Below are 13,043 nucleotides of genomic sequence, written 5' to 3'. Positions count from 1 at the left end.
CGTAGTGCCGCTAGTCCACATTATGCTGCACCGTAGTGCCGCTAGTCCACATTATGCTGCACCGTAGTGTCCCCAGTCCACATTATGCTGCACCGTAGTGCCCCCAGTCCACATTATGCTACACTGTAGTTCCGCCAGTCCAATATTGAGATTTTTATGACATTGTTCAAAGGGGGTGATTCAGACCTGATTGCTAGGCTGCTAAAATTGTAGCCCTGCAATCAGATAGTCGCCGCCCAAGGGGAGTGTATATTCGCCGTGCAAGTGTGCGATCCCATGTGTAGCCGAGCTGCTAAAAATCCCTCAGTCAGCGGACAGCTACAAATCCGTTTGCACCTCACTCACCAGTGAATGTTTTTTACCACTGTGTCCAGTCTGTGCGCAGCCCAGGACTTACCCCTACAGTGCGATGAGAACGGGCTGATCGGGGCCGGAGCGGACGTCAGACACCCTCCCTGAAAATGCTTGGGCACGCCTGCGTTTACCCGGACACTCCCAGAAAACTGTCAGTTACCACCCACAAACGGCCTCTTCCTGTCAATCACTATGCGAATGGCTGTGCTGACCGGCGATGCCTGTTGGCGTGCGCACAGCAGTGATCAGGTCTAAGCGGGATATTTACTAAGCAGTGATAAGAGCGGAGAAGTGAGCCAGTGAAGAAGTTGCCCGTGGCAACCAATCAGCACTGAAGTAACATCTATAATTTGCATACTATTAAATGATACAGAGCTGCAGATTGGTTGATGGGGAAATATCTCCACTGGCTCACTTCTCCGCTCTTATCACTGCTTAGTAAATGTCCCCCTAAATCACCCCCAGAATGAAATTCGCTAATCCACCTTATTATAACATTACAGCAGGGACTTTCAGTCCCCGAGTACTCCCTACAGGGGTTCTGTAAACATGCACAGTGGAGTTCATCTATTTTGCTGGGTCAGTAATTATTCCAGAAACAAGAGAAAAGAGAATAATAATAATAATAATAATAATTTTATATAGCGCTCTTTCTCCAACAGGACACAAGGCAATTTACAGACACCAAAAACAATGCACATAATATAGAAACTTTAAGTAATACAGCAACTGACAAGCCACACAGACATAAAAAGAAAGCCTTGAGCGCACAGTAAGCATAATGCAGGATTGGTGTAGGCAACTTCCAAGGGTTGTGTATTCCACCCTCACAAGGTACCAGATGAGGCAGCCATCTTGGGCAGCGCGCGTAGGATTACCCTGGGTGGAATAGTCTACCCCTAGAAGAGATGACACAAAGTGGGAGTAGGGTCCCAACAAAACCACCAAGTCCATGTATTTTTCATCCCATCCACAGATGAGGCAGCCACGTTGGGCGAAGTACGAAGGTTACACTGTGGGAGGTGAGACATACAAGGGCCCAGTGCATAATGGGAAAACCGACACGTGTGTAGTAGTAGTAGTAGTAGTAGTAGTAGTAGTAGTAGTAGTGTGATATACCCTATATGGAAAGATCCACATGAAGAACATCCTGCCCATGTAGGTACCATCCGAGGTCACCATCTGGGGTGCACTGCGTAGGTCACACTGTCAGGGTGTGCAAACTGTGGAGGTACACATTACAGGAATAGGGGGAAAAATAAGAATTTACTTACCGATAATTCTATTTCTCGTAGTCCGTAGTGGATGCTGGGGACTCCGTCAGGACCATGGGGAATAGCGGCTCCGCAGGAGACAGGGCACAAAATTAAAAGTTTGACCACTAGGTGGTGTGCACTGGCTCCTCCCCCTATGACCCTCCTCCAAGCCTCAGTTAGGATACTGTGCCCGGACGAGCGTACACAATAAGGAAGGATTTTGAATCCCGGGTAAGACTCATACCAGCCACACCAATCACCCTGTACAACTTGTGATCTGAACCCAGTTAACAGTATGATAACAGAGGAGCCTCTGAAACGATGGCTTCCAACAATAATAACCCGATTTTTGTAACAATAACTATGTACAAGTATTGCAGACAATCCGCACTTGGGATGGGCGCCCAGCATCCACTACGGACTACGAGAAATAGAATTATCGGTAAGTAAATTCTTATTTTCTCTGACGTCCTAAGTGGATGCTGGGGACTCCGTCAGGACCATGGGGATTATACCAAAGCTCCCAAACGGGCGGGAGAGTGCGGATGACTCTGCAGCACCGAATGAGAGAACTCCAGGTCCTCCTTAGCCAGGGTATCAAATTTGTAGAATTTTACAAACGTGTTCTCCCCTGACCACGTAGCTGCTCGGCAGAGTTGTAATGCCGAGACCCCTCGGGCAGCCGCCCAAGATGAGCCCACCTTCCTTGTGGAGTGGGCATTTACAGATTTTGGCTGTGGCAGGCCTGCCACAGAATGCGCAAGTTGAATTGTGCTACAAATCCAACGAGCAATCGTCTGCTTAGACGCAGGAGCACCCAGCTTGTTGGGTGCATACAGTATAAACAGCGAGTCAGACTTTCTGACTCCAGCCGTCCTTGAAATATATATTTTTAAGGCTCTGACAACGTCCAACAACTTGGAGTCCTCCAAGCCGCTAGAAGCCGCAGGCACCACAATAAGCTGGTTCAGGTGAAACGCTGATACCACCTTAGGGAGAAACTGAGGACGCGTCCGCAGTTCTGCCCTGTCCGAATGGAAAATCAGATATGGGCTTTTGTACGATAAAGCCGCCAACTCTGACACTCTCCTGGCCGAAGCCAGGGCCAGTAGCATGGTCACTTTCCATGTAAGATATTTCAAATCCACCGATTTAAGTGGCTCAAACCAATGGGATTTGAGGAATTCCAAAACTACATTGAGATCCCACGGAGCCACTGGGGGCACAACCGGGGGCTGTATATACAGTACTCCTTTGACAAAAGTTTGGACTTCAGGAACTGAAGCCAATTCTTTCTGGAAGAAAATCGACAGGGCCGATATTTGAACCTTAATGGACCCCAATTTGAGGCCCATAGACAATCCTGTTTGCAGGAAATGTAGGAATCGACCGAGTTGAAATTCCTCTGTAGGGGCCTTCCTGGCCTCACACCACGCAACATATTTTCTCCAAATGCGGTGATAATGTTGTGCAGTCACCTCCTTCCTGGCTTTAATCAGGGTAGGAATGACTTCTTCCGGAATGCCTTTTTCCTTCAGGATCCGGCGTTCAACCGCCATGCCGTCAAACGCAGCCGCGGTAAGTCTTGGAATAGACAAGGACCCTGCTGAAGCAGGTCCCTTCTTAGAGGTAGGGGCCACGGATCTTCCGTGAGCATCTCCTGAAGTTCCGGGTACCAAGTCCTTCTTGGCCAATCCGGAGCCACGAGTATCGTTCTTACTCCCCTTTGCCGTATAATTCTCAGTACCTTGGGTATGAGAGGCAGAGGAGGGAACACATACACTGACCGGAACACCCATGGTGTTACCAGGGCGTCCACAGCTATTGCCTGAGGATCTCTTGACCTGGCGCAATACCTGTCCAGTTTTTTTGTTGAGGCGTGACGCCATCATGTCCACCATTGGTTTTTCCCAACGGATCGTAAGCATGTGGAAGACTTCTGGATGAAGTCCCCACTCTCCCGGGTGAAGGTCGTGTCTGCTGAGGAAGTCTGCTTCCCAGTTGTCCACTCCCGGAATGAACACTGCTGACAGTGCTATCACATGATCTTCCGCCCAGCGAAGAATCCTCGCAGCTTCTGCCATTGCCCCCCTGCTTCTTGTGCCGCCCTGTCTGTTTACGTGGGCGACTGCCGTAATGTTGTCCGACTGGATTAACACCGGCTGACCCTGAAGCAGAGGTTTTGCCAGGCTTAGAGCATTGTAGATCGCTCTTAGCTCCAGTATATTTATGTGAAGAGACGTCTCCAGGCTTGACCACACGCCCTGGAAGTTTCTTCCCTGTGTGACTGCTCCCCAGCCTCTCAGACTGGCATCTGTGGTCACCAGGACCCAGTCCTGTATTCCGAATCTGCGGCCCTCTAACAGATGAGCACTCTGCAACCACCACAGAAGAGACACCCTTGTCCTCGGAGACAAGGTTATCCGCTGATGCATCTGCAGATGCGATCCGGACCATTTGTCCAGCAGATCCCACTGAAAAATTTGTGCGTGGAATCTGCCGAATGGAATCGCTTCGTAAGAAGCCACCATTTTTCCCAGGACTCTTGTGCAATGATGCACAGACACTTTTCCTGGTTTTAGGAGGTTCCTGACAAGTTCGGATAACTCCCTGGCTTTCTCCTCCGGAAGAAACACCTTTTTCTGAACAGTGTCCAGAATCATCCCTAGGAACAGCAGACGTGTCGTCGGGCTTAGCTGGGATTTTGGAAAATTTAGAATCCACCCGTGCTGTTGCAGCACTACTTGGGTTAGTGCTACACCGGCCTCTAACTGTTCTCTGGATCTTGCCCTTATCAGGAGATCGTCCAAGTAAGGGATAATTAATACGCCTTTTCTTCGAAGAAGAATCATCATTTCGGCCATTACCTTGGTAAAGACCCGGGGTGCCGTGGACAATCCAAACGGCAGCGTCTGAAACTGATAATGACAGTTCTGTACCACGAACCTGAGGTACCCTTGGTGTGAAGGGCAAATTGGGACATGGAGGTAAGCATCCTTGATGTCCAAGGACACCATAAAGTCCCCTTCTTCCAGATTCGCTATCACTGCTCTGAGTGACTCCATCTTGAACTTGAACTTTTGTATGTACATGTTCAAAGCCTTCAGATTTAGAATAGGTCTTACCGAGCCGTCCGGCTTCGGTACCACAAACAGCGTGGAATAATACCCCTTTCCTTGTTGTAGAAGGGGTACCTTGACTATCACCTGCTGAGAATACAGCTTGTGAATGGCTTCCAATACCGTCTCCCTGTCGGAGGGAGACGTTGGTAAAGCAGACTTCAGGAACCGGCGAGGGGGAGACGTCTCGAATTCCAACCTGTAACCCTGAGATACTACCTGCAGGATCCAGGGGTCCACTTGCGAGTGAGCCCACTGCGCGCTGAAATTCTTGAGGCGACCCCCCACCGCACCTGAGTCCGCTTGTAAGGCCCCAGCGTCATGCTGAGGACTTTGCAGAAGCGGGGGAGGGCTTCTGCTCCTGAGAGGGAGCTGCTTGCTGCAGTCTCTTACCCTTTCCTTTGCCTCGGGGCAGATATGAATGCCCTTTTGCCCGCTTGTTCTTATGGGAACGAAAAGGCTGCGGCTGAAAAGACGGTGTCTTTTTCTGCTGGGAGGTAACCTGAGGTAAAAAGGTGGATTTTCCGGCTGTTGCCGTGGCCACCAAGTCCGATAGACCGACCCCAAATAACTCCTCCCCTTTATACGGCAATACTTCCATATGCCGCTTGGAATCCGCATCACCTGACCACTGTCGCGTCCATAAACTTCTTCTGGCAGAGATGGACAGCGCACTTACTCTTGATGCCAGAGTGCAAATATCCCTCTGTGCATCTCGCATATAAAGGAATGCATCCTTTAAATGCTCTATAGTCAATAAAATACTGTCCCTATCCAGGGTATCAATATTTTCAGTCAGTGACTCCGACCAAGCCACCCCAGCACTGCACATCCATGCTGATGCGATAGCTGGTCGCAGTATAACACCAGTATGTGTGTATATACTTTTTAGGGTATTTTCCAGCCTCCTATCAGCTGGGTCTTTGAGGGCGGCCGTTTCTGGGGACGGTAACGCCACTTGTTTTGATAAGCGTGTGAGCGCCTTATCTACCCTAGGGGGTGTTTCCCAGCGCGCCCTAACCTCTGGCGGGAAAGGGTATAATGCCAATAACTTCTTTGAAATTAGCAGTTTTTTATCGGGGTTAACCCACGCTTCATCACACACTTCATTCAATTCATCTGATTCAGGAAAAACTACAGGTAGTTTTTTCACACCCCACATAATACCCCTTTTTGTGGTACTTGCAGTATCAGAAATATGTAAAGCCTCCTTCATTGCCGTGATCATGTAACGAGTGGCCCTACTGGAAAATACGTTTATTTCTTCACCGTCGACACTGGAGTCAGTGTCCGTGTCGGTGTCCGTATCGACCGACTGAGGTAATGGGCGTTTTAAAGCCCCTGACGGTGTCTGAGACGCCTGGACAGGTACTAATTGGTTTGCCGGCCGTCTCATGTCGTCAACCGACTTCTGCAGCGTGCTGACATTATCACGTAATTCCATAAACAAAGCCATCCATTCCGGTGTCGACTCCCTAGGGGGTGACATCACCACTACAGGCAATTGCTCCGCCTCCACACCAACATCGTCCTCATACATGTCGACACACACGTACCGACACACAGCAGACACACAGGGAATGCTCTGATAGAAGACAGGACCCCACTAGCCCTTTGGGGAGACAGAGGGAGAGTTTGCCAGCACACACCCAAGCGCTATAAATATATAGGGACAACCTTAAATAAGTGTGTTCCCCTTATAGCAGCTTAAATATTATGAATATCGCCAAATAAGTGCCCCCCCTCTCTGATTTTACCCTGTTTCTGTAGTGCAGTGCAGGGGAGAGCTTGGGAGCCTTCCTACCAGCGGAGCTGTGTGGGAAAAATGGCGCTGTGTGCTGAGGAGATAGGCCCCGCCCCCTTTTCGGCGGGCTCTTCTCCCGGGTTTTTCTGAAATCCTGGCAGGGGTTAAATACATCCATATAGCCCAGGGGCTATATGTGATGTATTTTTAGCCAGTATAGGTAATCTCATTGCTGCCCAGGGCGCCCCCCCCCAGCGCCCTGCACCCTCAGTGACCGCGGTGTGAAGTGTGCTGAGAGCAATGGCGCACAGCTGCAGTGCTGTGCGCTACCTTAAGAAGACTGGAAAGTCTTCAGCCGCCGATTTCTGGACCTCTTCTCACTTCAGCATCTGTAAGGGGGACGGCGGCGCGGCTCCGGTGACCCATCCAGGCTGTACCTGTGATCGTCCCTCTGGAGCTAGTGTCCAGTAGCCTAAGAAGCCCAATCCATCCTGCACGCAGGTGAGTTCGCTTCTTCTCCCCTTAGTCCCGCGTTGCAGTGAGCCTGTTGCCAGCAGGACTCACTGAAAATAAAAAAACCTAACAAACTTTTATTCTAAGCAACTCTTTAGGAGAGCCACCTAGATTGCACCCTTCTCGGCCGGGCACAAAAATCTAACTGAGGCTTGGAGAAGGGTCATAGGGGGAGGAGCAAGTGCACACCACCTAGTGGTCAAACTTTTAATTTTGTGCCCTGTCTCCTGCGGAGCCGCTATTCCCCATGGTCCTGACGGAGTCCCCAGCATCCACTTAGGACGTCAGAGAAATTAGGATAACATTATTTTGATTAAATTATAAATGTCCTGGTCTCATGGGAGCAGAACGGGTGGGGAGCACACTCAAGTCTGCTGGAAATGTCGCTGCTGAGCCTGCTCCTGGTGCTCTTCCCCCATAGCTCACTGTTTCTGTTAAGGGTTAGGCCTGGTGACAGCTGGAGGGGCGGTAAGCCTGGTCCTGAAGTTCTCATTGTAGAGGCCACATAATGACGCTGAGCTTTGTGGTTGTAACACAGTCCTTCTGTAGTAATGATGGTTTGTTTGCCTTCTGTTTGCCTTCTGATTAATGCAGGTATAATGCTGGCATTGATTTTTAGCTGTCACTTTATTACTAGCCACTTCATATACTAGGCACTGCAGCATCCTAAAGGACTGACGTCCTAATCTATACTTGTAATACTTAATTAACAGCAGTTGAAATTGGCTGCAATAGTGATCTGAATAGGATTACCTGTTGATGAGAAGGAGAGAGGAGTCGATTCGCAATCGATATCAGTTGAAGATGTAACTAATGACATTCAGGTATAACGCTAGTATTGATTTGTAGCTGTCGCTTTATAATTAGCAACTTCATGTACTAGGCACTGGAGCGTGCTAAAGGACTGGTGCATTCTTATTAATAATAATAATAATAATATAAAAAAACGTAACTTTTATTAAACTATGTAAGAGACTCACAGAAGACTAAAGACTTACAGAAGACTATGGGGTCTATTCATGCAGCAGAGAAAAGCCCTGTTTTGCGTTAAACAGGGCTTTTCTCTGCTTACCGCAATTCACAGAGCGGGTTACCGTGGAGAAGTCTCTGACTTCTCCAGCAGTACCCCCGCTCTCTGCCTGAATCGCATCACCATACCTTTGTATGATGAGTGCGATTCATGAAGATGCGGAAAGCTCTGCTTTCCGCTTCTCCATGGAGTTCAGGTTCGCCATCTCAGGACGGCGTAACCTGAACTGTGGTGCGGAGACGGCAGGGAAGCTCAATGTTTCCCTGATCGCCGCTCTGCACCTCGCGCTGGCTCCGCCCGCGACCTCCCAGCAACCACTGCGGCCTGCCGGGAGGTCAACACCCTGCGCATGCGCAAATGGACCCGCCGCTGGACCCCGCGCATCGCTGGGAAGACCGCTGGAGATGACCTCACCGCAGGAGCCCCAGACACCGCAGCGCATCGTCGGAAGGGTGAGTATACATGAATTGCTACTTATCACAACTATACATCGCATCGAAGCGATGCGATGTATAGTGATAAGTAGCAATTCTGTTTTCGTTTTCTACATGAATAGACCCCTATGTATGAAACTCTTCTGTGAGTCTCTCACATAGTTTACCAAAAGTTATGTTTTATCTAATTATTATTAAGAAACAGTTCTCTTTTCCCTTGTTTCTGCTGCTGACGTTATTATTACTCTAGCGAGCACCTCTGACAACAAAAATGACTTTCCTTATACTACAGCTGGTGCTATTGCGTCATTTCGCTCATTACAGTATCTTAATACACCGGTCTCATCTTCTTGTAGGTGAAAAACCAGTGCGCCCCCCACTAAAACCCTTTGTTCTTTCAGTAATTATTCCACCTCTTCCTCTTCCCACAGACAGAAATCCTGAAGACATGACCTGTTAAAGACTGAAGCCGGACACTGGACCCTGTATTAAGTATAAGATGTAAGCTCTGATTCATGTCTGTTAGTAGACAGGAAATGCGTCCATTTATTTCAGCTGAGGAACCATTGAGCAATAGTAATTACTTTCTGTGTATTACAGTAATGTCTGGGAAAATACTGTGAACTAAGATTTCAGTAAAGAAAGGCAGAGAGAGATTACAGATGTCCAGATCAGGGCCGGATTTAGGGGGGGGGGGGGGGAAGGGGGCGACCGCCCCCCCAACACAGTCATAGCCACGCCCACTTTTGTGCAGAAGACAGCTCTCCGGTGAGAGCCTGAGGCAGAACGATGTGCTGCAGCTTATACCACAGCAGCACAGAGGAGCCAGGAGAGCAAGGGTTACAGAGCATTTGTCCCTCACTTGCTGGTGTGTGGGTACTAGGGCTAATAAATACCCCACAGCAGAGCCGGCCCTAACCAATATGATGCCCTAGGCAAGATTTTAGCTGGTGCCCCCTAGCACCTCCGCTGGTTCCGCCTCTGACCTTGCACCTCTTTCCCAGCACCATCACCCCTCGCCCATAGCAGTCCTTATTTTGGTGTTTGTACCCCTATATTTTAAATAGGAAAAGCTCGCACATTTGGCGCACATCCCAAAAAGGGGTGTTTTTGCTGGCAAGGGGCATGGCCACACAATAGTAACCCCAATTCCAATTACGCCACACAGTACTGCAACTTCATTCACATTTGATCATGCGATAGTGTCCATAATTAATATTACATCCCACAGTAGTATCATTTTACCTTACAAACGTTACTCCTCACAGTAGAGCCCTTATTCACATTACACCACACCATATTGCTCTTTATTCACATTAGACACAGTAGTGCCCTTTCTATAAGCAACGCCACATAGTAGAGCACCTTATACACATAATGCCACACATTAGTAATGCATTTATACACATAATTCCACACAGTAATGCCCCTTACACGAGACACCTTATTAATGTTCTTATAAACATAATGCGCCTTACACATTATGACAACCTTTATTAATGCCCTTTTACACATAATGTCCCTTACACATATGCCGCACATTATTAATGCCCTTATACACATAATGACACACAGTGCCACCTACACATTTGCTGCACATTATTAGTGCCCCTTTACACATAATGACACACATACAGTAGTACCCTGTTACACATATACTGCACATTATTAATGCCCTTATACACACAATGACACACATAGTGCCCCTTACACATGTTGCACATTATTAATGCATTTTTACATGACACACATAATGCTCCTTACACATATTCTGAACACTACTGCACAACCAACCCACTCACATGCACACAGCACTCACACTGCCACTAACACTGTGACCTCTGCCTCTGCTTGGATACAGATATGTCCTCATAAAAATTGCCTCAATGCACCTTTTTTTTAATGAAAATGCATCTTATTTGCATTGCAATGTGGCTAGGATGCACAAGCAGCTTCTGCTGATTAAAATGATATGCAGCATGCCTATATACTGTGTGAGACTGTGGCTGTATCTGCACATGAAATGCTACACACAGAATACAGACATGCCGCATATCATTTTAATCAGCAGAAGCTGCTGATGCCCCTAGGCATCACAAATGCCCTAGGCCAGTGGTTTTCAACCTTTTTTCACTCGCGGCACACCAAACAATATTTTAAAATTGCCAAGGCACACCATCCGTTCCCCACAGAAAAAACCTAAAAAACACACATTGGCCTTCACAGTAATAAAAAATCCACACATACATCGGCCTACATAGAAAAACAATCACATTGCTCCCCACATAAATCATGTTGCTCACACATAAATCAATCACATTTCTCCCCACATAAATCCTATTGCTCCCCACATGATTCATTCACACTGTTCCCCCCATAAATCCTACTGCTCCCCACAGGAGAAATAACATAAAAAATATTAGCCCCTACCGGGCAGCTGTCCTCCTCCCTGTCCCTCAGTGGCGGGGGTTGTTCATAGTGGATTGCTGCGAATACTGAGCAGTGGGTGGTCAGGCAGGTGTGGATGTGGGTGGGCAAGGAAAGCTGTGGATGCACGCGGGAACTGAAAGAAGTGTATGCAGGCAGGTGGGCTGGCTGGGTGGTGAGATGCGGCGGCCGTGACCTATGATATCACACTGCCGCGTCAACACGGCACAGGTCACAGCCAGAGCATAAATGATCCTCTAAGAAGAGCCCGGGCCAACAGTTCACTCTGAAGGTGCAGGAAGCTGCTCTGGCTCCGCGGCACACCTTGCAACTGCTCGCGGCACACTAGTGTGCCACGGAACACTGGTTGAAAAAGCCTGCCCTAGGCAATTGCCTAGTTTGCCTATGCCTATGGCCGGCTCTGCCCCATAGCACAGTCACTAGTACATAGAACAATCACAAAGCTCTATCTCAGTCTCACTCAAAAAGTTCAGTCAGAATTGAGAGAGGAGGAGTTAGGATTGCAGATGGGAGGGGTTAGGGCTATAGAGGGAGGAGTCAAGACTAAACAGTAAACTGTCCCCCCTAAAGAAAAGTCTAGATCCGTCCCTGGTCCAGACTCCCCCTGCGCTCCTCTATGGAACATGTATTCTTGCGTAACAATTAACAAGATGCTTGTCTTCGGAGCTGGCGCAACGCAGTAAGCACAATGGACAGGTCACTCACACACACGGACCATGGGCAGGAGGTGCCAAACATCCCATGGCTGGCCCTATTAATTGCCCAGTAGCGCCAAGTTACAATTATTGCATTTTTTCATGCTTAATTGGCCACCTATGGGGTCCTAAACCATTGTCTGACTCAGGACAGTGTGGCCACCTTCCCTGATAGTATATATGTGTAATATTATCAGAGCTGACAAATCCTCATTCCAGTTCTCACTCCGGTTTATAGGTCAAGGGAATATAAAAAAATACCAAAATTATGAAGCGTGTAACTCTAATTGGTCTATTTATCAAGCAATTCTGCCCATCAAATATATGGAAACTGCTGGTTCCGCATGTGTAAAGGCAGAATTATGTCATGAGCAATAGGTTGACATGGCAGTGGTCGACACAGCATATGATCGACGTAAGGTTTTCTCAATTGTCAACCACAGGTACTACGATTGGGAACAGTAAGGCACCTTACCCAAAGCACTGCGAGCGCACGTGAGCCAAGCGAGGGGACGAGATCCACTAATTGGGGGTCCATGTGCTACAAGTTAAAAATTGACCCCCTAAAAACTTTAAAAAAACTCATGGTGACCGTTTCACATGTCGACCATTTTCACGTCGACCTTTTGCTTGTGTCGACCTTTTTGTCATGTCTACCTTGTGCAAGTTGAACTTTTGAGGCGACCTGTTTTTTTTTGTCAACCAAATGGACCATACCCTTTTTCCTGTGGGCTGGAGATCTCGACTGAGCATGTGCAGCAGGATAGCCACGGATGCACAGTAAGGTATATGTGATCACGTCTTGCTGGACTCTTATTATCGGAGCCCATTTCCTGGGAGCTTCGATTGGTACCTTCCCTTGAAAAACATATCCTTATCCCGTCTCTGACACTTCTGTCCGTGTAATGAGGCAGAGAGCAAGAAGCGTTTTCTGTCTGGTCGCCATGGTAATGCTGTACAACTAGGCCACGATGGTTGTACCCCCCATTGGCACTAAGCGGCCATGAAATCAATAGCAGAAGCCAGTGGTGACTGAGCGATGTGTGAAATCCCGGCTGAGAATAAAGTGTGTTCGGTGCATTTTGCACCTCTGTACAATTAGTCTTGTGTCGTCATTGTCACGTCGGCTTCATTTACTATAAAGGATCTGCAATAACGCGCAGGGCGTCAGACGCCTGGAACAGGGAGCACTCATCCTTCCACGGTGACAGTAACTCCATATTGGGGCTGGGAAGCTGAGCCGCTGAATGGATGAGGCTCCTACGGCTAAGAGGAACGTGCGTGATGTATTGTACTGGAAGATAATGCTTCTGATCTGGTTATAGCCGCTCTGTGACAGACATAGTTACCGGTGTCCTTAGTGCAGCGGCAGCAAAAGAAAAATGAGGCCTAATTCATTTACTAGAGAACAAGCGTTAATGACACTTGTTCTAAAGAACTGAACAACAAA

General features: G+C 48.2%; 1 protein-coding gene across 3 annotated transcripts in view; it reads left to right on the top strand.

The window, feature by feature from the left end:
* Window positions 1-13,043, top strand: part of LOC134968574 (transmembrane protein 9B-like) — a 58,320-nt gene that overhangs the window by 11,939 nt on the left and 33,338 nt on the right. For all 3 annotated transcript variants that reach the window (XR_010189329.1, XM_063944065.1, XM_063944064.1), the window contains exon 2: window positions 8,882-8,951. The gene's annotated coding sequence lies outside the window, so the exon portion shown is untranslated. The remainder of the gene's footprint in view (window positions 1-8,881; window positions 8,952-13,043) is intronic.

Source organism: Pseudophryne corroboree, chromosome 11 (assembly GCF_028390025.1).
Source record: "Pseudophryne corroboree isolate aPseCor3 chromosome 11, aPseCor3.hap2, whole genome shotgun sequence".
NCBI lineage: Eukaryota > Metazoa > Chordata > Amphibia > Anura > Myobatrachidae > Pseudophryne > Pseudophryne corroboree.
This window is presented reverse-complemented; position numbering and strand designations above follow the sequence as displayed.